Source organism: Rhipicephalus sanguineus, unplaced genomic scaffold (genome assembly GCF_013339695.2).
Source record: "Rhipicephalus sanguineus isolate Rsan-2018 unplaced genomic scaffold, BIME_Rsan_1.4 Seq12058, whole genome shotgun sequence".
Taxonomy (NCBI): domain Eukaryota; kingdom Metazoa; phylum Arthropoda; class Arachnida; order Ixodida; family Ixodidae; genus Rhipicephalus; species Rhipicephalus sanguineus.
The window spans coordinates 10,108-20,214 of record NW_023614485.1 but is presented as its reverse complement, the minus strand read 5'-3'; positions in this window follow the sequence as shown (position 1 = coordinate 20,214).

Sequence of the window (10,107 nt, the reverse complement as noted above, 5' to 3'; positions counted from 1 at the left end):
TCGCCGAGGCACCCTAGACGCAGTTACGTTCTTTGCCCTTCGCTTCGTGTGAGCGTGCGCCGGCTCATCGGAGTAGTGCAGCTTCCACATGCACCAACGGGATTTCTCCGCCGCCGAATACTTCGATTGCGAGAGCACCGACTAACAAAACTGCTGCAATACGTGTTGCAGAAAGGACACGATTTCGACGGGGGAACGTTGAGCCTTGGTGGAGCGATAGAGAGGCTAGCGGGACGCACGGGTTTGCGGCTGAAGCTAAGAACCTCTACGGACTAGGCGTCAACATGGGTGCGTCCACGCCAAATGGTGCTATAGCTGCCAAACACGAATAGACATTGTACAAGCTCTCATATATCATTACAGAATAAGCACTACTTCTCATAGATACGTTTCACTTTCGTGTTACACCGATTCCTATGACGGAGGGATCAGCCATGTTTTTTTTTTATTACTACTATGTAATTTATATGTGTAATATTTCTATCTGTAAAAAATACCATTTCATTAGCTTCATTTTGATGTACATTACAAAAATATTGCTTTAGGACGTGATTTAATAAAAGAAATCTTCTGACACCCTTCCCATTCCTTCTTTATTACGCGGTCCGAAAGAGTTAAATAGACTGGCAACCAATTTTTATAGTACCCGTTTTCTTTAGCGCAACGGAAAGCTTACCGGTCATACTGTCTAATCACGGAATGGTCACGCAGAAAACACCTTGAAACATTTATAATCAAAATTCCCGATCTGCGGGGATTACGAAGTCGTATACACAGAACATATGCTGCAAACAGTGGCAGGTGAGCGCGAGAGCGGTTGGTGTTTCTGCGCGGTGGTTCGCTGCGCATGCGTGCACTCCGTGTGCATGCGCCGCACTCGAAATGTTCCACTAATTGCCGCGAATGCAGCGCCGCTTCTCAGCGTGCAACATTTTTTTTACCTTATAAGCAGCACTGAATAGAGCGGGGCTGGATAATATAAAGAATGCAGATTAGCCATTATGAAAGCTCAAGACAACACGACAGCTCAGTCGCTGACGCAAAAATAAAAGAAGAAAATCTTGGAGGACGCTAGAGTTTCGCCTTCAAGAGTACCACGCGATAGCGTAATCGGGACCCGTACGCATCGTCTTCCCAGCTGATAGCTTGACTTCGGTTCTCGGTGCATGCCTGAACCGTGCCGCTAGGAAACGAACATCTGTGCGCGTAACGTTGGTCATTTCAAAGTATCCTAGAATGCCTACTGCAAGTACAGTTGCGCAGTGCTCACTACGCGATATTTCTTCCTTTTGCGAATCAGCGAAGGGCTCACTACGCGCCCGTAAGGCAACACGCGAACCTACGCAGCTGCTCACTTTGTTGATGCTTTTGATGATAATGATGATTAAATATACCTGAACGCTTTCTAATGGGTGGGCCTTTAAAACACCCACTCGTTTAGCAATTCACATGCCTTGACGCCTGGCGCGATTTTACGCTTGTCACGCAATATTACATGCGTTATGCATACTCCTCCAATTAAAAGACAGTCATATCGTGTTTCTTCCGAAGCCCTTTAAAGCAATGGCGTTGCTGTGGCGTAGAGCACCTGCTTGCCACGCAGAAGACCTGGGTTCGGTTCTCACTCAAACCAAGGATTTTATTACTTATTTTATGTGCATCTTTCTCGATATTTCGGTCACAGAAAACGCTGATTTTTCACTCACAACCAACGACGCCAACACCGACGCCAACACTGAAAAGTTCTGCGAAACGAGCTCTTTAACACTATCGCAGTGATAGCACACCTGCACCAACTGCGCCAAAGTGCGCCAAATTGGGTTTACTGCGACAACCTGATCATATCGATAGAAATTGCGCCAAACTGCGCCAGCGTCTCGGGTTTGGTGGCGTCTATCACCGGCAATCGCACCGCCGGCGCGTAAAAACACGTGCAGGTCCGCCAAAGTCACAACCACGGACCAAGAAACATTCCGCTGAATAAACAGCGCTCGCGAGTGCGTCCCGAGTAATCCACGGTGCCGGCGCAGCTTCTGTTGTGCAAGTCGGCTCGACGGCAAAACGCGCTCTCTGCAGAGGCTCGTGGCGGTGATTCATCGGCGAACGTCGTCTGTTCCAAAAACAGTGCTGGTAAATCGTTTCAGGCGTCACACGGCACGCAATTAAAACAATGCGCACTAATAACTACACGCGTGCCGGTAAAATGTCTGTCACTTCTGCTTCTGGACATCGCGAATTGAGGTCTGGGAATGCTAGCAGTAGATATATGGAGCAACATCGAATTTTTCAGGCTTTGCGTTCATGGGAGAGCGCGTGGACAGCGGGAACGCGCTGACACTTTTCCGCAAGTATACTTTAAAAATCTTTACCCACAAGAGTTTTTTCGTAATTCCTTCAACTAGCACATGCGGGTTTGTAATTGCTCATACGGTCAATACCCCTTAAAAGGCCTTGCCCTCTCAAGCTCGTGATAGCTCTAGAGTTCCAATTCGGTTTTTTTGCTTGTATTTTTTTAAATGTCATCACATTAATAAAAGCATGCCTCCTGGTAGGAGCAGCCACAATTCGGGTTTAATATATGCGCAGCTGTCAGTAGCGAGGCCGTCTCTGACGGCCATGACGTCGGAAGGCCGACTGTGAAGCGGGTACACCATGTTACACGTCCGCCCTTGCTTTCCAGGCTCAGTAACTGATTTAGGGAATAAGGCCGCTCCAGGGAGAGAAGCGGTTTTCGTGCTGTCAGTTCTCTAAACGCGAAGTAACCGTAGAGGGCACAGCAAGTTTACGAGCCGTCTCCTAATGCCGGTCGAGAAAGTGCGCGCGCCAGCGACTGCGCCCTTCTAGCGACGCAGCCCCCCCTCCCCTTTCCTGGCGTACCTTCGAGCTCCTTACGAAAGACGGGCGGTGCTCCCAGTTGCCAAATTAGCTGCTCCAAAGTGCTCCAATATGAAAATTTCGCGGCTCCAAAAATTGCCCCAAATCAGAAGTCCTCGGTAACATCACTGCTATCGCGTTATATACGTACTCTACTTTTCAGCATTAAATGGGGTGATGTGAAAACCTAAGTACAGCAAAGTTAGCAAAGTGAGCGATTCCATATTCCTGTTTCAAGGCTTTTCCGCTAGGCTGCGTGACATACCAGATTCTCGCGACTTTTGAACGCGACTTAAAAAAAAATACCTCCCACTCGGATCGTGAAAATGGTGCTTGAATCTGACACTTTAATTCACGTTTTTTTCTGTCATTTCCACCAGCATCTTTTCACACGCTCTGTCGAGAACGTCCTAACCCGAATTTGGACATGGCCCAAGACATTTCTCACCCAAGACTAGACCAACCAGCGATCAATTTAGGCCAAGGTCATCCGAAGGTAAATTTTCGTGACGGTCACGATATGTGATATATATGCCCAGTATACGAAAGTATGCATTGCCATTCATATCTACAATTCGTTAGACATCTGGGCCAATTTGTTTTGGCTGTAGCTATGCTACATGACACTAACCAACCGGACATGGACGAATAGAAAGGCACCGTCAACGTCACACTTAAGCTGAATAATGCAGTCTAATGTTGTTAATATTTCAAAACATGTGCGTGTCCTGCTCGCCAGTCTCATGTAGCACTCGCATTGTCACGGGGTCGTGACGTCGATGAAGGCAACAGTCGGCGTGTCGAAGATGAAACTCTTTTATTTGGCAGAACTTGTGGCCGGGAAATGGAAAGTCAAACTACAGCAATACACACTGTACACTGACAGCGGCGAAGAGAGCATTGGCCGTCGATAAACTGCTCATGGCTGGGACGTGCCGTCTTTTATACATCACGCATCGAACTTTCCAGGCTTATCACTGGTGATGGCGTGAGCTCTGGAATAATTTAGACTATTCGCGTCCTGCGCGCAATCTTAACAAACTGATCTACTACAATCGCGAAGCTTCTCGAACACTGCGGCACGGTCAGCGTCGAGCGTTGCTAACCGTCCTTGGGGGTCAAACCCGCATACATCAAAATAAAACAAGAAGCGGGCGTGGCAATATACAGCCGGATAATTACCAAATTCTTCCCTGCTTGTTGCGTTGCCGTGCGTTTTCATTCCCTCACTGAGGCTAGTTGAAGGTTTATATTTTTGCGTTGCATCCGCGAAATCCCGATAGGTCGATAGGTCGAGTACAAGGGTTTCCGCGCTAAAATTTGAGCAATGGAAAGCAACAACGCATTGCACAGATCACGCCGAAAAAAAGCTTGCTTTGTTATCCGGCACGTGTTTATTTAAGCAATGGTAAATAACATATAGCATTGTAGTGCAATGCAAGCCTATTTTAGATGTATAATGCGCATCTTGGCAAAAAATATTTTCCTCGAACGCTTTCCTGAAAAAATTCGAAGTGCACGTCGTAGCAGAACTCAGTTCGACGGCAATTTAGGTTGCGTGGCGGCACGCCCTTTGTAACCGCCGGCCGGATGTGTTCTTCATTTTACGTATCTTGAGTTCTTGAGGGCGCGAAACTGCAACATTGTGCTGTCGTCAATTCGCGGCAGCACAACAAGGTCTCCTCATCACTCGCCGCTGAATTTCACACGAAGCGGCCGCATTTTCTTGAACTGAGAGTTCAAGCAACAAATGCCGCTCAGCCTTTCCCTCCATGAACGGATTTACAAACAGACGACTTCGCGAGCACTTCCCAAGAATCATTTCGAGCCTACCCTTACAAAAATGGCTAGTAATATTGAGTAGACCACCTAGTAACCATCTACTGACATTGGTGACCGTCTAGTAACATTTGCGATCTAGTAACATTTGTCAATAGACCGTCTAAAGACCTCCTTTTTACTTTTGTATAAAGACTATTTTATGTAGACCGTCTAAAGACCTGCTTCTTACTTTTGTATAAAGACTATTTTATGTAGACCGTCTAAATACCTCCTTCTTACTTTTGTATAAAGACTATTTTATGTAGACCGTCTGAAGGCCTGCTTCTTACTTTTGTATAAATACTATTTTATGTAGACCGTCTAAAGACCTCCTTCTTACTTTTGTATAAAGACTATTTTATGTAGACCGTCTGAAGGCCTGCTTCTTACTTTTGTATAAAGACTATTTTATGTAGACCGTCTAAAGACCTCCTTCTTACTTTTGTATAAAGACTATTTTATGTAGACCGTCTGAAGGCCTCCTTCTTACTGACCTCAAAATTCGCTAATTAAAAAAAGTCGTTGAATGTTAGGCGGATTTTTAGTAAAAGATAGGTGTGCCTCAGTGGTATCTATAAGCCCACCGCAAATTTACACGTACGCCATGAATGTTTGTTGCTTAATTACACGGAAAAGAAGTGTCCCATCTGAGCTACATTGGAGGTCAAGATGTGGTGCCTATATATACTCGGTGACCAAAGTTTGGTTGTGAAGAGCGGGTGGCGAGCGGCTGTCAGTGTGAGTGTTGTATTACATTGCGAATGTTGTGTGCATGTTTGTGTACGTGTGATCGAGTTTGCATGTTTCGATGCTAATTTAATTAAAGATTCTCTGGCGTATGGTGCGACAGCGAAAAGTTCCCCTATGGATGTAAACAAATACTCCGCTCAGTCCATCCAAAACCTCCGTCCTTAAAGGAGGTTAATTTTTTACTCCCCTGGACGGAGTATATAAAACCCCCATACTGGCGTGCGCTAGAGGACGAGTCCATTTACTCCCATCTCGGCTTTTTTTTTGCTCACAGTGATAGGGTGTCTGTTGAACATTGTTGATAGGGCGTTACTACGAGGTCACCAGACAACCTATGAACATGAGTCTGTTCAAAGTTGGTGGCCAATTGCAGCCAGAGCGTTGATTGATTGTTGGTACAGACGTCTAAAGACAGTTGGTAGACACTGTTTTGATTGTTGGTAGGTTCTAGTAACAATTGTCTTTAGACCGTCAACTTAATGTTACCAAATATTTTTGTAAGGGAAAAGGGGCCCTCCAGCACTATTCAATCCCTCATTTTTTAACTTGCGGTAGGCGTAGAGTAATGGCTGGGGATAATTTTAGCGTAGGTCTAAGCATCGATGTCAAATGATATAGTATTTTAATCACGCAGAAAAGGCGCTACATCGCTGCTGACCGTATCAGCGCGTAGTGGCGCTCGCCAGAAATATTGCGGGCGGAAATGACGCCAATGCGCGCCAGCCTGTGATTGCATAAATGGAACGTTAGAAGTGATCGTGGCCTGGCATCAAAGTTGAGATTATTGGGTTTCGTTTTTCTTTTCTGTGCATTTCCAATGAACTCCAAATAGACGCCGTTGCAACTAAAAAAAAGATCACTACAACCCCAAATCACGAAAGAGGCACTGGCTGCCATTTCACTCCTCTTTTATTTTTGCTTGCGCCGGTCGGATGCCCACAGGAAACGCTTCTCCCCCTTTCCTCTTCTTCCGTCTGTACGTTTGCGAGCTGCCTCTTTCCGCACGTGCGGTAGGCTCTTGATTTTTGCTGAAGCAAGTGCAAGTAATCCTCTTCGTTGAAGGACCTTGTAATTCATCGGGCTGCTCACCGAACAGCCCGCGTGGGGGCGACGTGTTTCACTGCCCTTGCCGCTCCACAAATTCCCTTCTCATAATGAGAGGAGGGAATGACATGGAATGGCGTTGTAAGGAACAGCAGACAAAGCCTCTCTTCGAAGCAGTAGCGCCCGCTCAAGCTCTGGCAAGTCAGGCGTCAGGCACCACTTTTGTTACTATGACAACGACGTCAACAATACATTGGAAAGGACAAGAAAGAATGGTGTGCAAGCTCCCCTACGTAGGGGCTTTCAGCTCATTTCTTTGGGGCTCTCTGAAACGTCACAGGGCGAGTGAAATGCGGTCATGTGACCCCGCACAAATTTAGTTGAGGATAGGCATTTTCTTCTTGTATTTTGAATTTTCTAGATGGAATAACTTCGGACTGCGTGCCGCTATCGCTACCGTTCTTGCTGCATTAACCCGTCCGTACTTTACTCTACGCAACCCACGAGTAAAATTGGGGCGCTAAAGAGTGTTGGAGGGCCGCTTTAAGTCAATTTCAGATTGAATGCCTCTCCGAAGTTCACTATATCTTGCGCGAACTGGTTGCATTTTTTTCCCGCTAACCTACTTACTACGTCACTCCATCTAACTCACTGCCGTGCTCGACTGCGTTTCTCATCTTTCGAATATCATTCTGTTGCTTTAAGTCACCACCGGTTGTCTCTCCTGCGCATCACGTGGCCGGCCCAGCTCTATTTCTTTCTCTTGACGCCAACCGGAATGTCCGCTTCCCCTCATCCGGATATTCGGCCGTCCTCCGACCACTCGATGCTACGCCGACCATTTCCCGCTGTATTGCACGCGGTGTGGTCCTTAATGTTTTCCCTAGTTTCGTCTTTATTCTACATGTTTCGGCCCCATACTTTAGCACTGGCAGTATGTAGTGAGTGTACAATTTTCGCCTTAAAAACAGCGGCTAATTGCCGGTCATTAGTTTCCCAAGTGCGACACACACAAAAAAAAGATGGTGGACACGCCTAGAGTTACCGGAGCACAAAGAATTATTTATAATGCTTTGTGCTTTGTGTGCTATGCTTCAAGCCAGCAGCGAGCTTGAGACGACATAAACGATGACAAGGGGATTGACAAGAACGCAGACTGCTGTGACATAGTATTCGAATGTTTGAATCCCATATTTAGTGACTTCAGGTGTTCAGAAGAAGAAAAAAAAGATACTTCACGAAAAAGATGGAGAAGGCTGACTGCCCGAGACAGATCGTGCGAATTGGCACAGCACGTGTCAAAAGTATTGGATCCCGGTTACCACAGACGATAAGACCGCGTACATAAAACGGACTAAAATGTCCCTTCATCAACCTGTTCTCTGTAAAAAATGGACGCGCCTGAACGTACCTTCCGAATGCTATGCATCTTTGCAAAGAACACGGAGAGTGAACAAATAAAGACGACTTTACAATAATAAACATTGGAGCTTATGCATAGCATTCTTAAGGGACAGGTGCGCTCCTTGGAAATTTGAGATTTAACCCAGCGCGCTTGAAGGAAACAAGAAAAGCCTATAGAAACAGAAAACACAAGAGAATCGGTATGAAGCTAGTGATGAACAGTTGCAGACCAGCTTCCTACCTCATCTCTGCTGTCCGGCTTGTGTCTTCTTTCGCGTCAAGCGCAGCAGAAAAGCATAAAGTGCTGATGCAGTCGCCGCAGTTAAAAAGATATTACCAGCTTAGAGCATTAGAACAGTTCGTCCACGGAGCAGCGATTACCTCATAGCTGCTTCTGTAATATGCAATCTCCATTCATAGCCAGGCAAAACACCTAAAAATGTTTAATATAAATTCCCCATTGTGTATGTCGCATGGTTAACTTTTATGCAAGAGTGTATGACTTCTGTGCTGAGCAAACCGAACATGCCTGACTCACCGTGATTTTTCAGACTGCGGCTGCTGTGAGCTTGTGGAGGGGCCTTCTCCGGATGCCCTCACTCGCAAAGTTACTGAACACGGAATTGGCAGGCCCTTGGCTTCTTGCGCCGACGCAGCACCCGCGCCGCCACTGAAGCCTGAAATAAGCGATAAAAATTAACTGTGCACTCAGCTTTGCTTGGAACTGGTCAACGTCGAATACACTGCCTTCGTCTTCCTATACGTTTAGGAAAGGGCATATACCAATACCAATTTATTCCCTTTATCACCATAATATGTAGAAATAATCCATTGAAAAATCAAGCGACTCGTTGAAGGTTTGTAGTTGAGTATATATTTGGTATATGTGATTGATAATATGAATGATAAAGTGTAAGCTCCCTATTTCTGGTTGAGTAATCTGGTTACTCGTTGTAAATTTGTTCACAAGTCACCGTATTGATAGGTCCCTTCTCGCATGTTGTGAGTAGGCTTTCGTAGATTGGTTTGGGAGCGAGAACTTCCGCGATCTAGAGGCTTTCTGTCCCTCTCGGGCGCTCTCACGGGCTTCCGCGTTGCGCCCGCGACGCGGGTTTCTCGCTCTCCGCGCGCGCTTTTCAAGCCGCAACAAAGGCGAGCGCTTTCCAGAATTTCCATCAGTGCTTCTTTATGATGGGGCGTAAATGCGTGGTGTGGCACTGCAACTGTGGCTACGTATCAGGCAAGAAGGTGATTACCTTCAGATTTCCAAGTGACAATGAGGTTCCAAGTGTGGGCTCACGCAAAACCAAGAAAAAAATGGAACTTACAATACTCGTGATGATGGTTCCGAGGAACACTTCTCGGATACTGACATAGACAGGCTGCGGCATCATGGCGACGTTGATGCATCCGTCTCTTTCGGCTCCGCTTTTTCATTATAATTTAGGTTTCTGCCTAAAGTATTCCTAGCATGGAAATAAGTACATTGGACTGGGAGCAGTAAGCCGTTCCAATAGGACTGGCAACACGTTTGTGCTGTATGCCAAAGTGCTACACACTTTGACATACAGGGGGATCAGTGAAGAATCGGGAAGCTTCGCACAAGGCTGGCTGTGTTCTCGCAGTAGGTATAATTAGGCAGCAACCGTAAAGAAAACGAATCGTCATGCTTGAGGATTGGCACACAGAAGCAGAAACAGGCAAAGTGCACTCCATGCACTTTGTTTTCAGCAGCGTCCTACAGATAAAAAAACACCTGAAGCGATACTATTGCAGGAACACGTGGTTTCCAGCAGTGGCCATTAAAAACAAGCTAAGTACGAACTTATGGGATATAGAGGTAAGTTCCACCATTCGTTAGAACAACTCATAATTTAATTGATACCGAATGATACCAAAACTATCGAGTTCACGTTGTATAAAAAACATGGTTCATTCATGGGGAAACTTGTGGCGCTCAGAAAAAGACACGGGCAAAGAAAGTGACGACTGGACGATGCGCTTACTTCCAACAGGATGTTGGAAGTAAGCGCCAACCGAGAGCATTATTTTGGTGGCTTCTTTTGGTGCGTATTTTACTGACGTCACTTCCGTGACGGAATTGATGTCATTGAAGTCTTCGTGGACCCTGACATGAAACGCTTTCGTGTTAAATTTATAGTTCTTGTGTTCCAAAAATAATTCCCTGATGTAGTTTCCCAGTGCGGGACGCCT